Consider the following 20,238-nt stretch of genomic DNA (forward strand, 5'->3'; position numbering starts at 1 on the left):
TGTGGAACAATCTACTAGTTCTACATTAGGACAAAATTTTTATCCTGTCACACAAAATCCTTTCTCATACAAAAATTATTCTCTTTAACCTCCCTTACCAAAAATATGTCCTCACATTTACAACTTTCTTCACACCTCTCACTCTCTTATTTACTGATTTAGTTATGCCTTGTTTCTATTTCCTTCCTAAGTGTACTTCTTGAAACAGGCTTAAATATCTCTGAATTGAATATATATATATATCAATAAAATAACACATTTTTATCAATATTTCACCAAAATACATTTAATTTTGGTCTTTGCATATAGAATTACACATATTAATTGGAATCTTTAACTCTTAGTAATCTTAATTCTCAGGAAGCAAGCAATTTTTAATTGTCATATACAAACAACTTATATATCTTATAATTTCATAAAACATGTGCTTTCTCATAGAATACTTTTTTCTTTTTTTCTCTTTTTTTAAAGAATTATTTGATTTTATTGATTCATTCATTTATTTTAATTCGACCAGAGAGAGAGAGTGAGAAGAAAAGTGAGCAAGCAAGCCACCAGGTCTGGGACACAAACCATGGTTGGCTATGTGGGAATGTCCAGTGCCTTAACTACCGCACCACCTGCTGTCCCCTAGAATACTTTTTCAATGTGGAATAGGAAAATGTTACTAATAGACACAAATGTATTGTCTATTTCTATAAATTTTGAAGACCCCAAAGGAGATCATTTAAACCTTCACATTAATCAGAGTATTTTAACTTATTTAGAAATGACTTGGACATTTTATGAGTATCTATTACTTAATTTGGTATAACATGACTTTAATATCTCAAATGACAGAACAGTTTATTTATAAACATTTATACCATTTATATTCATCTCATTTATTTTTAAAAACACCTTTTTTGATACTTATAAAAACAGAGTTTAAAGAAAGCTAGTTATTATTTTAAGTTGTCTCACCATTTCCATAGCATGTGAATGTTAGGTATTTACCTAAGTAAGAACTTTAAAATTAAATATGTAAGTATTTTTTTCATAATTCAGAAGATGTAGCTATTTTCATTAAATCAACCATATTAAATTAGTCATGTTTATCGAAGGATTACACAAGCACAGATCTTTTTTAGACTGGATTTATAGTTTTATGAGTACATGTGCCTTATAGCAAATAAATAAATAAAACATCTAGCTGAAACAAATGTAATCCTGTCTGACCAGTAAATTCAGGGAAAAACATATACTGACAATTTTGAAGATAATTCTATTTTTATTTTACCACAATTTTAAACCAATTCAGTTATCAAAGATTTATACAAATCACATGAATTTAAAGGCATTTAGGTTAGTTATTACTTATTTTACTAGTTTTAATTTAAATGAGCACTCATTTACCTGCAAGCTAAGTTGAATAGAAATCCTTAAAGGATTTTATAATGTAGATACAATATACAGCACATTACATACACATGCATGTAAGCACACGTAAACACATATACATACACACACAAACTGCAGATCTTATAACTCTCATTTGTCATGATGCATGATTTTATGAATGCTGTGGACCAAAATCTGGGTCTCAACAATTTTGTTTTATTTTGTTTTGTTTTTTGTTTTTAAATTTAGTTTTTTAAAAACAAATCTCTTTCCCCTTTCCTTTAGTTTCAAATGAAGTTCAAGGTTATCTCTTGGTTGTTTGCATTTTAGCTAGAATTGACTGGACTATATAAGAAAAACAAATTCTCCAAACAGCCTTGAAACTTTATTTTAATACAAGTGAAAAAAGTCAACAGATTCAACATGAGCAAGGAAAAGAAACATAGAGATAGACAAGAGCTTGGAGACCTTTGCATGCTAACCCTACAGTGGCAAGGTTTTTAAATGATTCTCTTAATAGTCACACAATTTAAATGTATAGCCAGCTGAAGGACCCGAAGGTTTGGCATGTCTTAGAATTTTGAAGATCTCTTTCCATTTCTCAATCTCTTGAGAGCAAAAAAAAGAAAAATCGTAAAAATCCTGTCGGAAAATGTTAAGGGTTTGGGCATAATGTTTTGCTTTGCCACATGCATCTAGCACAGGATTCTGCCTTTGCTCAGAGGATGGTTTGTGCTTTAGGATTCCAAACTGTGACCAAGTTTTCTCTAGTTGCAGAGAAATTTTCTTGAGACTGGTGGACACTCTAGTAATACTCTTACCTGTGACTAGGTTTTCCTTAACATGGGAGGTTTTTCTTTGGTGATCAGAGGCTCTATTCTTTCCCTGATTATTTCACAGGGTTGTCATGAGTATGTATGACAGTGCTTCATAAACTGCAAAGTGAATACAAAGATGAGTTTATTATCATTGTGTTGGTGTGTCTTAAAATCACATCTCTTGGGGACCAGCAAATGGCGAAATGGCAATGTCACTGGACTCCCACGTAGTTGACCATGGTTCAAGTCCCGGACCTAGTGGCTTAAACTTATGCTGGGTAGGTGTGCATGCGTGTCCAAGATCCTGAGAAGAGAATGGAGGAGAAGGAATTGCGGCATGGCCATCCCCTGTAAGGGGTGATTTCTCACTTTTTGTCTCTGTCTTTCTGGCAAGTGCATGCACCCTATAGAAAGAAAAAAAAATTCTCCAAAAAAATCATATTTCTCTCCTCCCTAATAAGTTATCAGCAAAATGCGTATAATAATGCCTTTCTCAAATTATCTGAGTATTATGGGAAATTGTATGTGTAGTGCACCTGTAAAGTGATTGGCCAATAAATGTGAGGTAAAAACATCTAATCAGGTTCCAAGGACTCAGACTTCCATATTCCCTGCTTACTCCACCCCCTCCATACACACACACACACACACACACACACACACACACACACACATTCTCTTTCCATTCCTCTTATAACCTAAAGGCATTTTCAAACTAACCTGTTCTGATCCTGGAAATTGGTTTCTCACTCTTCCATCTTCCCTGTCCCCTCCTTAACATCTTTCCATCAACACTTTGAAGGAATTACACATTTTGCATTTGGATTGTGTGACCTTTATTTTGCCCATAGGCAAGATAGGAGGAGTCCTTAAAAAGTCATCAGGGTTAATCAGCTTTTTGTCTCAACCATGGATAATGTTTTCTTATCACAAGCCATGACCACACTTTCCACCTTTTCCCACTCCTTCCAAAATGATAATGAAGGCATTTCATATCCAACCAATTATTCAAAGAATCGAGAGCCCTGAGAGGTTGTGGGCTACACTTAACAGAGAAACCGAGTAGGAGTGAAGCAGTAAAGAGTAAGTAGGAAAAGGAGAGGAAGTGAAAAATCCCAACTAGATGAAAGATTCTTTCCTTAATCATAAATTCACACTACTTCCTGGGCCATGTCCAAAGGCAGGGCTTGGGAGGGGAAAGCCAGCAAATGTGGAGACCCATGCCTTAGCGAAGTAGGAGATACACTGGGAAGGAGAGAGGTGTCCAAAACACAGTCTAGGAGAACCCATGCAGCCAGAATGCCCTCTCCAGGAGTGGCTGCATTTCCAGGAAGGCGCCAAGGAGTTTGGAGCTCTCCAAGGTCCTGAATAGGTAGCCCTGTCAATGTCCAGAGTTTTAGGGAGTCGGGAGGAGCTGAACTAAAATAGAAAGAAGTAGGGGTGGAGAGGGCACATTCTCTGATAGCCAGCCAAGAGGGTGGGGAGCAAGGCTGAAGGCTGAATACCTGCGAGCTCACCACTCCAGCTGCCTCTCTGTGCATTGCCAGCATGACTTGTAAGTCATCAAAAATGTCTCCTGCTGAGAGAAATTCAGCACACATGATGCAGAGATTAACATTTGAATTCTGACATGAAGGTGACTCACCTCTCAGGAGACCAGGGAACTGGGCAAATTGAGGTTTGTGGGTGTGGGGGATGGAGACCAGCGCAGAAGCTATTCTCAAGCAATCTGTCTTCATCTTACAGCTAGTCCCTGAGGTGCCTTTGCCAGCCTGAGGATATAAGGGTAATGTCCCATGTAATTCCCTTGGTTTTGAAGGATTGATACAGGTTCTGTCCTGTGCTCTTTTTGCCTCATTCTCTCTTCAGACTCCATTTCTTCATTTAGAGTTAAGCATTTGAGCTGCCTTATTCTGGGGTTTCTGAGCTCTGAACTCTGGCATCCTACATGAAGGTGATGGCCAGCTGCCCCAGACTAGCCTTCTGTTCCTTGTTAAAATCATAACCAAGTCGGATAAACAGAACTAAAACTGCCTCTAGTGACAAAACTAGAAAAAGATCCAAGCTGTAATCAAAAGCTCTACCATGGGAAAGAACCTGAGCTCAAAACCTGCCTTGAAGATCCATGGGGCTTCCTCATAAGGATTCTGTCTGCATGAGAAACTTCCGGCATTGATGTTTCCGGAAGATCAGTTTATTTATGCTCAGCATCCTTAAGTGGCCTATGGTAGGCCTAGAATAAACAGATAAAAGATTTTGTTTGTAGCACTTTTTTTTTTTTTGAAACCTGTTGGAGAAAAGTTATAACCTTTGACTTCTACCCTCAAAGCCCAGGGCTCTCTCCTTACACAGTTTATCCTTTCCTTACTTTCCTGGTTAGTATCACCTACATGTCCTCTTACCTTTAGACCTGGCCTGTAGCCGGTCCCTCAGGGCTACCTAGAATTTCTCTCAAGTTGAACTGGCTCTACAGGTGGTTGGAAATGATGGTTACCTATGCTGTATGATTTCACAGTCACAAAAGATCCATTTCTTGGTGGCATTTCCTGTAGTCATTGCCATTATCTGAAATCTTATCAGTAAGGATGCATTCCATTGGGATAAAATAAATTGCCTCCAGGAGTCCTCTACTAGGGTAAAAACACCCTTGCCAGAGATAAACTCAGCAATCTATCATTTATATCCCAATGTAAACTCTCCTCCTCTCTCCAAAATAGTGTCTCATCATTCACAGGTGAGCCATAGTACATGCAGTTCCAGATGTTAAAAGAAACAGATGTGGAAGGCAGTACTGCCTAATGATGGCCATTATGGACTAGGAGTTAATATTACATTCTAATCCCAGCCAAGGGAATTGGGGAAAGTCACTCAACATTGCTAGACCTCAGTTTTCTATCTCAAAATTATCTCTATTCTAACTGTCAAAGAAATTGTTGGAACTCAGTAGAAATGCTCGGAAAACACACACACCAGCAATTATTTATTGCATAATTACCATGCTTCAGGTTCTAAGAGAGTAGCTGGAAATTCTCAGATATTTGAAAGTTGATTTTTTCATGGAAAATGCTTTGAGTCTAGGCCAGTCATGGTGGCAGAGGTGACATGGTACTCTGCAATGCTGAGGCCACATGGGAGGGTCCCAGGTTCATATCCCAAGGCTTCACTCTGTGTGCCGTGCATATATGTTTGTGGTACTTTCTAAATGAGGCTGGGGTTTACATGCAGTATGGAAATCCTGTTGTGAGGGATCTCTCACTTTCTACTTCTTCCTCTAATAGAAGAAAGAAAGAAACATTAAAAAAAAAAAAGTTCTGAGTCTAGTAGGGCAGAGAATTAGCATCAGTGTACTAACAGCAATACTGTATTGTGCAAAATAGTCTAAAGAGTTCAGATGGCCGATCTCAAATGCAGGGTGTGAGCTAAGGAAATGACCCCTGACCTGGAAGATTAAGTAGAATAGACTAAGAGAGGGATTGGAAGAAGGGAAAGTGTCCCACCAAGAAGAAATGACTTGAGCTAATGTATGAGAGTGAAATATTGAGATATATATGAGAACATTTGACCAATTAAGGGTTTCTAGAGCTTAAATTATGAAGAATAGAGTGTCAGGAAATAAGGCTAAGAAATATGCAGGAGCTAAACCATGGAGGACCTTTGGTCTTACATTAAGGAGCTTGGAATTCATGTAGCAGACAGCTCACTCCAGACAAGTTTTAAGCAAGTGAGTGATATAGTTTAATTACAAATTCCTTTAGGAATGGTGAGGCGGGTGGATCAGAAAATAAGAGAGTAAAAATGTTCTGTGGCCCAGTCACAACAATATGTGCTGGTTGACCTTTCTATTCTGCAGGCTGAGGCCACACAGGAGGCCCAGGGTCGATTCCTAACCCACCCAAGTTCGGTACAGTGGCATGTTTCTGTAGCCCCAGATACTCAGGAGATGGAGGCAGTAGGATTGTGACATAGTGAGACCCCATCTAAAAACATCAAAATGAGTTAGAAATTAACAAAAGTAAAGTGTTCTGCAAGTTGATGGGAGGTTGCATGGCCACCTCTTTTGACTCACAGTTTAATTAGAATGCTGAGAGCTGCTTTGACTTGAAAGAAGTTATGGCTGTTAAACTGGGACCCCTGGAGGGACTTCTAGCAACATGTACAGAGTGTTTTCCCAATAGCTTTTTTACACATTATTTATTTATTTAATGACAGAAAAGAGAGAGAGACAGGAACCTCTGACAGGACCTTGCCATGCCACGATCCTCCCCAGTCTTTCAGCCAGTCAGAATGACATATACACTCACCAGAATGCCCAACATGGCCGGTCAACCCTGGGGTCTAAACATGACCCCAACATGGGGTCCAAACCCGGGGCCTCTCTGGATGGCTCCAATATTGTGCAGTAGTGCACACTTGAGCCACATGAGCTTTTTCTAATGCCCAGATATCTTAGGCACAAAGAAAATTTTTAGTAGGCTGCCACAGATCTTTCTGGCACCATCCTGGTCAATGTATCTGTCAAAAAACTGGATAAGAAACCAGATCTTTCAGTGACACAAAGCTAAATATAATATCTACTGTATTGTATGATAGAATAAGGGCTTTCAAAATATTCTATCAGACCAGTACAATGGTTAACACCAATTATACCAGCTTGACCAGATAAATGTTAATACCTGCTTTTCAATTTCTTTAAAATTGATTTCATAAGTACAAGATTTGGGATATCTGGCTTGATGGCAAAAAAATTTATTCATTCATCAAATGCTTACTGAGAACCACTGTATGCCAAGCTTGCAACTCCCAATGCTCTATCACTATGTATTATACATTTTATTAAAACCAGGTCTGAAAAAAAAAAAGAAAGAAAAAGAAACAGGTCTGCTTCCCTTCTAATGCTACAAGCTTTTCTGAGTAAGTGACTAAGCCTTATCTTTATATCCCAGAGCTTAGGGCCAAGCACAGAGAAAGACAGACTTTCTGAATGCCTATACGTTCCAATACTGTTCATCCATAACAATCCTATTACATTCACTTTATAGACAACAAATTTAAGACTCAAATAGGTTATTTGAGTTGTCCATTGTTTTGTTGCTAGAAGGTTTGCAAGCTAACATTTGAACCTGGATCTAACTGGTTCCAAGGTCAATTCTCTTTTCACTACACCACACTGACTCTGCATTGCATAAAATCTCAGTAACATGAATTGACGTTGAGCTGTAGTAAGACTATACAACACTGAGCCACTCCTCAAGATCTGGCCATTTAGGAGATTTATTTTGCCTAGAGGAAAGTGGGTAGGGTGGAAGAAAAGGGTAGAGTTGGTTGCTGTTAGTTTTATTGTCCCTCCAAAATCCATGCATTGAGCCAAGATGAAAATGAATACTTAATCCACGTATGGTGTCAAAAGATAGAGCTTTGGGGAAGAGATGAGTGGGTGGTAAGGGCACAGCCCACATGATTAAGTTCTGATATGTTTCAAAGGCGAGGGAATGTGGCAGACAGAGACCTATAGGAAACACATATTCTGCACTCACCCACTGTCTTTTCTGCTTCTGTCAGCCATGTTGTTGTGATGCCAGCCCATGCCTTTGGGATTTCCAGCCACCAGAATTGCGGGGCAAATGAAACTCTGTTCTTTATAAACCACCCAGTCTCAGATATTTCTATAAACAACGCGATAGCAGACTATGAGCGTCTCCAGCTCTACATGTGCCCTAGTTGGAGCAGCTCAGAAGGCAATCATAGCCCAGGCTGCTCTGTTAGGATGATGGACCCCAGGACCAGGGCTGTGGTGGCCCAGTTCCGCTCTACTCTGCTCAGACTACATGCAGATTTCTGGGCCAGTTTCAGCCAAGACACTTTTAGGGGGAATGACTGCCAACTAGAAGTTATTCAGAGAGGGACATTCGGTGTGGTAAAGGTCTATAAAGCACGTCGTATAAAGAACAATTGGGGAAGGGCATAATAATTTGCCTAGAGAAGAGAAGGCTTAATAGGCAAACAATTGTTGTCTTTAAACAATTGAAGATGCAATTGCATAGCTTTCCTGTATGCTAACAATTGCTGGTTCGTTGCCATGGGCCAGGCACTCCATATATATTTAACCTAATTTTCACAATACCCTGCCAAGTCCTCTACTTTACAGGTGAGTAAAATGCCCAATAGCACCATCTGCTATACCAGAAGTTTGTTACCATCCTTATATAGCATGCCATACTTTCTCTATGATTATGTTGGTCAAAGAGGTCACCCACAAAATGTGGGCATCTTAAGGCCATTCTCCTACATGAAGAAGAGGGCTCACAAATTCAGAATTGCTCTACTCAATGAGTCAGTTTCCACTGTACTGTCAGCTTCTACTGTCCTGCCAGCCGACTATAATCCTTGGTCCAGAATCCTGAACAGAGTCAGAAATCCTCCAGCCCTTTGGTGAAGGTGTCACAAACCGGGGTTTGAACTCGTCACCAAAACCTTCAAGGTTCTTCATAAATAGTCTGTGCTTACTTCCACATTCTTGCCTTAAATATCTCCTCCCTTTCTCACTTCCCTCTACACTTCTCACCAGGCCACTTGAAGAGCCCTGGTAGCATGATGGAGTCCTGGTTCAAAGACTCCCTAGAGCTCAGACACATTCTACATTCCTAGAAGCTTGGACTTAAAACATTTTAATGTCCAAATGAATGAGTACCCTCAAAGAATATTCACATCGAATTTCGCACAAAAGCAATAGGTCAGCTCAGTTTACCAAAACAGACCCATCACATAGATAGGAGTTGGCATTAAAAACAACAGCTTTCTTGTTCCTTAGGGAGATAATGCTGCCTCTCATTTCACATAATCTCTCAGCAGACCCACATGGAATGTGTGCTGCGGTTGCCCACAGCAGTAACCTGCCCAGTAAGGCATGTTTTATAGGCTCTGCCCCTTCTCTGACTGACTGCCCATTCCCACACCATGTTCCTGGGATCACCTCCCAAGTAACTCTTTGCATACTCTGCCCCCACAAAAATTCTCTAAGAGGAATACAGTAAGAAAAGATACTGCAAAGAAGCCCCAAATAAAACATTACTCAATGTCCCCTAATCTCTTTTCCCAAAACACCAGCCAGCCACTCTCATATCTGGCTGTCTAGTGATGTTAAGAATCTCTAAATATGTAAATATATTTTGGGTAAGTCATTAAGCTTGTAAGAAATAAGAAATTAATTAACATTAGCATGTTGAATCACGTAGGTGTCAGTAGCTAATATGGCTAATTGACATTTAATAAGTCTTGCTATCTAATTTACTATGAATTACATTAAATGTTAATTAATTGCTTAGTTATTCTTTACACAATTATTATATGTAAATGTGCATTTGATAGCTAATTATTTGGGTGATTGTCCTAATGGCAAGCAAGTTACCTGTGAATTCTGATCTGCAGATAGTCAGAATTCTCCTAAAATCATTCTCTTAAATACAATTGATTAACAGATGAATTAATATTATTTAAAATCATTGAAAAAACCACGCCATCATTTTTTTTGTACCACAATCCCTGGTTAAGCTGGCAGGATGTATTCACTCTCGGTGCAGTGCCATAATGTACACTATTATCATTATCCATTTCATTAAGCTAACTCCTGGCCCTGATAAACTAGCACATCTTACAGTATATTACTATTGGTCTATGTTTAAATGAGGTCTAGGTTTAAGTCAGACATTTCATTAATAGAGTGATGTGGCTGGCACAAAAGCAGGTGTGATTTTGATTGCTTTAGTAGAAGCATCCTGTCTAAAACAAAGGAAGCGAGAGTCCTGGCTTACCTTGTGCTAGTCTGGCTATGGAGTACTCTGTCAACTCTGGGAAAAACATATTTAAAGAGCTATAAATTATGTCATGTGAAGAACTGGCACAGAAGTTGAAGATGTTCAGCCAGATTTAAGAAAAAACTCCTGGGACAACAGAATCTCTCTCTTCAAATCTAAGCTGAGGTTTGTGGAAAATAAATTCCTTTTTTTTAAATCTTTTTTAACTTATTGACTCAACTGAGAATGCTAGGATCATAAGTTTGAAGGGAGAGGGAACAGATTTTGGACTCAGTCAGAGCTGTCTGAGGATCGAATGAGCTGCCTGTGGAATAATGAGCTCCCTGTCACTGGAGGAGTTCAAGCGTAGTCTCGGCAATCACTTCTGCAGAAGGGACTTGAGCTTCAGATGGGTGGCTGGAGGAGGTGACCTTTCCAATGCCTTGTAAGGCTGAGATTCATGGTCCTCATGGTAAACTACTTGCTCAGTCCAACTCCCTGGCCTGGATTCAGCCTGAGGCCTCATCAGCTATTTCACTTTCAACTTTGGGAAAAGCCTTACAGCAGTGGGAAAGCACTTGGAATCTAATTGACTGGTAGCTTGGAAGTGGACACGACTGGCCCTCGTGGGCTGAAGGTCAACCGGGAGGCCCATCTCAACCCAGTCTGCACATCACGGCTTCCCTTCACATGTCCTCCAGCAATCCATGGTTTGAGGCAGAGCTCAGAAGGGATCAACTGAACCACCAGAGTCATTTATCTTTGACAGGACAGGATGGGAGAAAGGGCAGGCGCCTGGCAGGCAAATAAACTTAATGAAGTTTGTAATGGGCTGCAGAAATAATCAGCTTCATGATCAAAGCAGGAATAAGTCACAAGAAACTATTAATTAAGACTCTCACTATCTCCCTCTTCCCATTTCCTCCTTCACTGAGGCAGTAACCATTCTAATTGTTCCCAGCCTTTCAAGGATTCAAAGGCGGCTTTCTTTCCCAGATTTCTAAAGGCCACTGAAGGGGTCGAGTGTCTGGTGTGATCACCGGCAGGCCCCTGGGCTTTCGACTGTCCACTCCTTGCTTTCTGCAAGAGGGGAAGGTATCCTGTGCCCATTGCCTCCTCCCCTGAACCCCCTGAATACAGTGCTCTGCCCTGGAATGTCCTTGCTGACCTTCAAGCCTGGCTGGAAAGTCCTCTCTCCCAAGAAGCCCTCTCTGATTGTGACCTTGCCCCCTTCTCCAAGGTTGTGCAGTCGCCCACAGGTCTACATGGCTGCATTAGGGCCCTGGGCTCTGTCTGCTATTTTGACCTTGAAACTATTTCTAGTCTCAGGGTGTATGTATCTGGGCAAGGGTAGAATTAAAAATATTTAATAACCTGTATGGAAATATAGATCAATATGTAAGTCAATATATAAATAAAGAATGTTTAAGTCTATTTCCTTTTGTTCTCTAACTAAAAATGCTTACTAAGTGATGCAAGTGTACTGCAAGTCATTCATCAAACTATTCCAATAGCATCCTATTCATTTGCTGATTTTAAAAACTTGTTGGTGTGATCTTTTATTTGATGCAGCTGTCACTAGCTAAATGATGGCCCTCTCTGACTATGAGTGGACATAGGAAATTGCAGTAAACTCTTCCAATCACGTCCCTGTTCACTCACCAGTCAGGAGGTCCCCAGAGTCAGGAGTTTGGTGTGGCAGTCATGCCATGGCTGGCCATGTACCTGATGCCAGTGCTTCCCACAAGGCCTGGATCCAGGGACCTGTCCTAGGTCCCTGACAATGCTGCCACCAACCCTGCCTCCCTTCCTCCGACTCTGATGCTCGTCCATGCTGGCACTCTGGGGGCAGGGGTGTAGACTGCATACATCCTCATGATCAGTTTTGGTTTGCTCTGCAGCTGCTGGAGTCTCTCAGACCTGTCCTACATGACCCCCTCTCCGCCCCCCAGCCACTGATCCCAGTCCTCATTACCTAGTACTGTGGCCACTTTCAGGCAACACAAAATGGTGTCTTAGGTTCTCAACCACCGATGCTATTTACCAACTAGGGTGGAAGTGGCTTAATGTCTCAACAACTGCTTTGGTACGTAGACACATTCACGTATCTGCCTCCCCAAGTACCTTGTCACCTCCTCAGGGGCAGGTGTTCTAGAAGGCATATATCCCTTTAAAAGAAGAAAGCAAGTCTTCAAAGGGTCTCAGGATTTCATTCAATGACACAGCAGCATTGCCAGCCCATTGGGCCTCAGAAACGAGGCCCCTGTTCTCTCTTCCCCAGCATATCTCTAGAGAAGTAGAGAGTATGGTCTCCATTTTCTGCCTCCCTGACAGACGTGGCACTGTGAAGCACCGACCTAATTAGTAATATATTCTGATTTAGATAGGTAATCTAATCTAATCTAATCCTATGGTTTTCTTCCTGAAGATGACAAAGGTAATCAGGTACCCCACAGACAGAGGCAGCCACAGGTCCTGTATAAATCTCCACCTGCTCAAGAGATTTATGGAGACGGATGGCTACACAGCGGCGGGAGGGGTGGGAGCCAGGAGCAGAAAGGATAACGTATGACTACTGTCGACACAGGCAGACCCCTGTTGCTGAAAATGGCTTTCTTGTTGCTTCTGTTGGTTGAAACCTCAACAAATGTAGAAAGATGAACAGGGGGTCTCCCTCAGGGGCTGAGATTTCTGAGGCCAGATCATTAGCAAGAATAATTCCTTCCCTCTCAGTGCATTCCATTTATCATCGGTGCCCTTGGCGGGGCGGGTAGATCTAATAGTTCCAGAGAAGAGAAGTGGGCAGGGTCAGGTCAGGATATGAATGACAATGGGCAAATCCAAAGCTATTATCGCCTGCTCTCATGCCCCCATGGCCTTCCTAAGAAAAGTTGGCCTGTTCAATTAGTTTAATGACATGGTGGGAGATGGTATTTCCAAACAGTGAAAACAGCTGGGCTGTGATCACTCTGGCTGCTGGCGTGAAACATGTCAGGTGGCTTTGGCGGTGGCACAGGGACCCTATCAGCCTGACACACATTTGGAGGAAATGCTATAATTCAGCACTGACACCTCGATCAATGGTGCCCATTTCAGAGCTGTCTTCCCAGGGGAACAGACAAGGTATTAGCCTTCAACAGCTCACCAGACTGTAGCTGCGATGCGTATCTCATCCCTGTCCTCCACCTGCCTCTGCTAGCTTCTGAGCATGGCTGTTCCAGCTCTTGCATACACTGGCAGAGTGTGGGCTCTGAAGTCAGACATGGGCCTGAGTCCTGGCTCCACCTCTCAACCCTGGTGTCGTCCCAACCAACATACTTTATCTTCCACATTGCCCTACTAGAAAAGGGTAGTGACAATCCAAATATTGTGGGTGTATAATTGTAAAGAGATCATGTATCTGAAGCGTTCCAGGCTGTGCCCAGCACATGGGAGCCCTTCCAGAAGTGCTCTCTATTGGGGCTGTATAGTGGCCTCTCATCTCTCTCCTTTCCCATTATTCTGTTCTCTTGGTCTTTGTCACGTACCCATCACTAAGCCTTCTCTGTATCTGTCCCTACTTCTGTCTCTGTCAGCTGTCTCTGCTTTTCATTCCCTCCCTCTCTCCTCTGGGCTCTCTGGGTCTCTCTTTGTCTGTCTTCACTTCTTTCCTCTTTTCCTTAGCTATTTACTATTTCTGGGAAGCCCAGACTCCGTTAGCATCACTTAGACCTGGAGCACTAAGGTATCAGAAGGTTTTCAAATCTTGTGCAGAAAACAATGAACTCTTCTGGATGGTGATCGCCACAGCCACGGTGAAGCATGAGCTGGGAAATCTGGAATTTACTACTGTAATTATCTTGCCTGAAGCTGTGCCAGCTTGGCTGGGTTGGCAGAGCAGCATGCCGGTCAGACATGAATTGCCACCTTCCCATCCAGCATGGAGAAGTGGCCCAGCCCTCTGCTGGGTGCTAAAAATAGGCATCAGGGGGCTGGGGCAGCTCAGAGCAGGAGGCGAGCTAAAAATATGCTTCCAACAATGCAGCCTTCCTGTGCCCCACAGACTGCAGGCTGGCAGGGGCAGGGGCCCAGGCACCCTGGGGTCTGCAGCTGCATGGCCCCAGCTGGGCAGGCGGAGGCTGGGGAGGAAGGAACACAGGCAGACGCCAGAAGCCGGCAGGCCCATCAGTAACTTGGGATACGCACAGCAGGCTACAGCATCAGTCACAGAGCAGAGAGGCTGCAGAGCACACATAGACAGTGAGACAGTTCAAGACCACCCACCCCCCCAGGCCAGCAGGGAGGGAAGTCAACAGTGGGCACTTGCAAACACCCAAGGTTCCTACAGCTTTGTCTACCCACTCTGGCCTCTGCTTTCCCCACTGAGATTGCAACTGCGTTACCCTTTGTTTATTAATCCTCTAGTCCACCAACCAACCATTCCAAGTCCACAGAAGAAAGAAGTTTTCTGCTTCTCAACCCAGCCCCCAATCGTCTAGCCACACTGACCAAACCCCTGTTCTCTGCAGAGAGAACATCTTCTCTGAGTGCTGACTCTGTGGCAATCTCAGCAAGCCCGTGGAGTCAGCATTATTTCCTCAAGTTACAGATGAGGAAACTGAGGCTCAGGGAAACATAGCAATTTGCTAGTCTCAGCCAGTCCGTGGCAGAGCCTGGATGTGAACTCTTCCTGTCTGACTGTAGCTCCTCTGCTCTGGCCTCTGTGTCAGTGATTCTCAACTAGGCGTGGTTTTGTCCCTAGAGGAACACTTGGCACTAACCGGAACTTTTTTCCTTGATATAACCCAGAAAGGGGTTGCTATGTAATATGCAGAGGCCAGGGTTCTGCTAAACAGCCCCCCACACCCCCACACACATCCCTCAACAAAAAAGTATCCAGCCCCAAGTGCTGGAGGGCAGTGCTTTGGACCCTGCTCTGCATCACAGTGCAGCAGCGCCTGGATCCAGGCGAAGGTCTAGAGATTATTAACCTGCTTGATCTGGCTTCAGTAACCACTCACGCATAGGAATCGCCATTGCCACTCCTTCCCCTTTCACCTCCCCTTCCTCAATGATTACCACTCCTGACACGTCAACCCAAATGTGGTTCTTGCCTTTTTTTTTTTTTTTTTGGAGAGATTTTCACTATAGGGCGCGTGAACTCACCAGACAGACAGAGAGAGACAGAAAGCGAGAAATCACCCCCCAGGGGGGATGGCCACACCGCAATCCCTTCTTCTCCATTCTTCTCTCGGGATCTTGGGCACACACGCACACGCACCCGGTGTGTTTTAAGCCACCGGGTCCGGGACGCGAACTGCGGTCGACTACGTGGGAGTCCAGCGACATAGCCATTACGCTAACTCATGGTTCCCTGTGGTTCTTGCCTTTATAAGCCCCCTTCTCCCTACACTCTGGGCTGCGGGGTTTTTCAGAGACATGAGTCCTCCTGCAGTCGCTGGCCTATTAATCAATAAAACTCCAATACATTTGGCTATGTCTGGATGTCCTCTTATTTTTCGCTGATTAGACTATAGTAGTCAAACCTGGGTTGCTTCAGGATTACCACAGGAACTAGAGTCAGACTTGAGCCCCACCCCAGGCACATTCACTGCGTCTGTGGAAGCCCTCCCCAGACCCTTACTAGCAGATTCTCATTTAGTAAAGTTGCAAAGGGGGCACGTGTCAGATCTCTGTCAGCTCTGACTAAACTTGATGTGAGATGAGCTTGGAAAATATTCCCAAATAAGAAAACACACATGCACACAAGTGTGCACACAAACACATACTCACACATCCCTTAGAGGGACCAGGGAGTCATGTAGCCTCCAAAGGTAAAACTCCTAAGACTCATAGCACCAGTTTTATGGCCTCCCTCACCTGCGTATCAATTACCTGATTACTGCTTACCTTGGCCAGTGCGGTCAATGAAATTGTGAATCAGTGAGTCTTGCTCCCAACTCTTCTTTTGATACAAACAAGCTGATGCATTGCACAGATGGGACTGTTTGGATTAACAGCTGAAGTAAGAATGAGTGAAACCACAGGTGCATTGTCAAGATTAATATGCAGGCAAGTTGGAATTGGAATGGTACCAGGTAACATCACGCCTGGATAGGAAGGCAAAGTAATATGAATTGACTCAAGACAAAGGGAAAACAAATGGAAAGTGACAAGCACCAAGGGGGACGGTGAGCCCTGAGGGGCTGAGTAACTAAGAATTCCATCCAGCCCATCACCTAGTCTGCCCACTTGGCTTTTTCTTCCCCATCATCTGGGAAATATCCCCAGGACTAAGCTCCTAAGCATCTGGCTGGATAATATACCCTGAACCATGTCAATAACTGTTCTCCTATTGTTATCAATTTGGTTCAACAGATGTTCACCTCAGACAGGGAAGACAAATGAGACACCATTGTAGAAAAGCAAAGCCACGTGCTCTGAGCATCTTCGCTCCATAGGAAGGTTTGTCATAGAAATTACTATTAGGAAAGCAAGCAGAGGTTCTAGACAGCAGTCTGCCTGTCTTCCTTCTTGCGGGCCTGCCTGCCTTCTGAGACCATGCAAGTTCCGTGGCGGTGGTGGGAAGCACCCTCCACCCAGACTTCTAGAGAATCCCTGAGCAAGGGCTTCCTGAGGGTGAGTTTTCAATCAGAGGTCTGAGTTGATGGCAGCTTCACTTTTGTCTCTGCTACCCAGGAGGTGGGGGCTTGGAAGTGCAGCAGGACTCCATTTGCTGGACAGTGTTATTGAACAGAGATAGATATTACTCGGAATCTAGAAGAAAATAAGTTTATACCCACGAGAAGAAAACATTTTTACTGTCAGACTGACAAATTGGAAAATCTTGATAGACCAAAAATTGGTATATGAGCAAGATTATACCAAATAGCTCCTATATAGGTACTGCTTACTGTAGATTTTTACCATGTGCCAGGCTCAATATTTATTGAAGGTGCTCAATCAATATTTGCTGAATGAGTGAATGAAATCTCATTGTACCAATGCACATAAAGAATCAGGGGCCCTTTTCTTACCGTACAATTTTCATCTTCTTCTCTTTATTCTCACACTGACTATTTTTTAAAGAGATTTTTTGCCATAGAGAGTGTGCACTCACAGAGAGATAGAAAGACAGAAAGCAAGAAATAAACCCCCTGGGGGGCTAGCCATGGCACAGTGCCTTCTCCTCCATTCTACTCTCAGGATTTGGGGCACACCTGCACACACACACACCTGACGTGAGTTTCAAGCCTCTGGGTCCCAAACTTGAACCAGTCAGTCATGTGGGAGTCCAGCACCTTAACCACCATGCCATCTGCTGGCCCCCACACTGACTATTTTATTTTGAAAATCTAGAGAGATGCCCCGACTGTAATAAATGTAAGACCACCAATATGCATGGTGTTCTAAGAGCAGCATTCCAGCCCTTGGCAATACCTGGTGCCCACGGTAAATTGGTAGACTTGGTCCACTTTGCATTAAATTCTTTTTTAAAATCTTTTTTTAAATTATTTTATTCAATTTTATTCATATATTCATTCATTTATTTTAATTTGACCAGAGAGACACACATACAGAGAGAGAGAGAGGAAAGCGAGAAAGCAAGCCATCAGGTCCAGGACTCGAACCATGGTCGACTATGTGGGAGTGTCCAGCACCTTAACCACCATGCCACTTGATGGTCCCTGACTTTCCATTAAATTCTAACCCCCATGGCTTCAGGCAATAGGGCCAGTCATGGACCCAATCCAAACTGGGCCATTCGCACATATAATTTTTATTAAACCCCTAATAATGTAGTTGAGACAATGAACAAGAAATAGATATGATCCCATTTCATCATTCTACATTTAGATAATGACATTAATTGAATAATAATAAAATTCAACCATGATAATTGAGTGTTCTGGATGACAGTTACAGGGCAGGATGCTGAGAGTGCTTGATAAAGTGGGCCAACAAAGCTGGGGATTCAAGAAAGTCTTCCCTTGAAGAAGAAGTCTTTTATCTGAGAGCAGAAGATGAGTAGGATCTAAAAGTGGTGGGAGAGAGGGTGTAGTTTTCTACTTTTATAGAGGACCAACATCGAAAGGGGCTTGGTACTTTTAAGAAACTGAAAACAAGACCAATGGGAAGTAAAGAGAGAGGAAAAAAACAGTACAAAGGCCTATCACTGGTGATTTGACAGTATGCCTTCATGAGTTGTTGCCCTACACTTTTCTTTCCACTGAGTTTGTCCTCAATGGTCTTGACAGCAGATGTGACAGAAATTGGGAGAGTAAAGGAACAACCAAGCTGGAGAGATGAGTAGTCTAAAAAGCCAGAATGTCAAGGATTTAGCATTTGATTCTAAATTCAAGGAGAAGCCAGTAAGGGGTTTGGAGTGGCAATGGAGTGACTTGATGAATTCTGCATTAACAAAAGAAAAAAATTTCTTCTGGTCCAATTTAGACAATGGCCAGAATATCTGAGAAAGGATTTAAGTGGCTCTGGAAACTGATTTATGAAGCTATAGAGTAATCTAGGGAAGAGACAATGGTAGCTTGAACTAGGGGGGTGTTAAGGAGGATGGAGAGAAAAAAAAAAACTATTCAAGAGATATTTAGCAAGTAAAATCTATAAGTTTGATGATGAGCTAGATAAAGGAAATAAAAGAAGGGAAGGAATCAAGGAAAATCACAGAGAGTTCATTCCTGGATGGACAATGCTGTGTGAAGCACTGGAAAACTACTTCATTATATAGGGTAGGAGTTGGAGTAGGTGAAAAAAGTGTGAGCTTTGTTTTGTGCTTATGAAATTAGAAATGCCTTTGAGACAAAAAAAATGGACAAAGCATGTAGGCTACTGGATTTGTGAGTCTAGAACTCAGAAGAGAGTCTCTGACGGTTTATAAATTGGGAATCATTGGTGTGGTCTCTAAGCCATGGGAATGGATGAGATCATCTAGGGAGATAGTATACAATGGGAACAGAAAAGGTGAAGAGGGATAAATCTGCAAATGATTGAAGGAGTGATGAGAGAAAGAGAGGAGAGACACTAGACACTTAGCATCAATCAGATTCTCTCTCACACACATTTGAGAATTGGACCCAGAGGTTAGCATTAGTTGCTATTAGGCACCAGAATGTGCATAACATGGGGAGTGGAGGACATTTCTGCCACATACCTGCTGTGCCTAGAAAGGCAGGCTACAAGGGGCACGGGGATGGTTGGAACAGAAGTGGAGAGAAGAGGTAACATACTAAGTAGCCCCGACAGGTAGAGAGAGGGATCTCAGAGGTTGCTCCCTGCCCATTCCTTACATCCCATAATCTAGGAGATAGCTGTGTTTCCTTCCCATAAGCCCCCTTTTTGTCTTGAGCAGGTATGGATGGGCTACTTTTTCTTGATGGTAAAGCATAATGCCAGGAGACAGCAAGTCATGTGTTGGAGGCAGGGAGCTGACTGGCTTAGGCAGGACTGACACAGACTAACAGAGCCCAGAGGATGAGAGGGTGATAAACCTATCACTGGGCACCTTCACTCATTCTCTCAACTGAACCTTAAGATGCGCGAGCACAGACAACTTGTTCACGGTCTCTTACTCTGTGATTCCCTGTGCCCCTCAGAACTCTCTAGTCCCTAAAGACAGAATTATTACCTCCCAGTTAGGGTGAGAACACAAAGGGTGAGAGACTTTCTAAGGTCACAATGCACAAAAAAATAAGATTAGCAACTAACCCTTCCATACAAGAGAATAGTTATATGGAGGGGGAAAAAAGAGTGGCTGTTTTGTAATGTACAGGGAAGAGTTTGAAAGGAGAGATTATTAGGGACAGTACAGATTTTTTTAGTTAGTAATCAATACAATGAAAATGTATCCTCAGCAGGGATGACTAGAATTTATATGAGAAGCATGGGTTAAAGAGGGAAGCTGTCATGGGCTAGTTTATCCCAATATCTAGTTCTGATAGGAAGTGGTAACGTCTCCTGTTCCTTCCATAGTGAGCAGGGGTGGAGAAATTAAAGCGGTGAGGACCAAGCCTGCTATAGTTTGAATGTGTCCCCCCAAAATTGCTGTGTTGAAAGTTGGTTGTATGGGACCAGCAGTTAGCATAATGGCTATGTTGCTGGACTCCCTCGTAGTTGTCCATGGTTCAAGTCCCAGACCCAGTGGCTTAAACTCACGCTGGGCGCATGTGCGTGCATGCCCAAGATCCCGAGAGGAGAATGGAGGAGAAGGGATTGCAGCATGGCCATCTCCTCTGGGGGGTGATTTCTCGCTTTCT

The sequence above is a fragment of the Tupaia chinensis genome, unplaced genomic scaffold, assembly GCF_000334495.1.
Source record: "Tupaia chinensis unplaced genomic scaffold, TupChi_1.0 Scaffold000270_2, whole genome shotgun sequence".
NCBI lineage: Eukaryota > Metazoa > Chordata > Mammalia > Scandentia > Tupaiidae > Tupaia > Tupaia belangeri.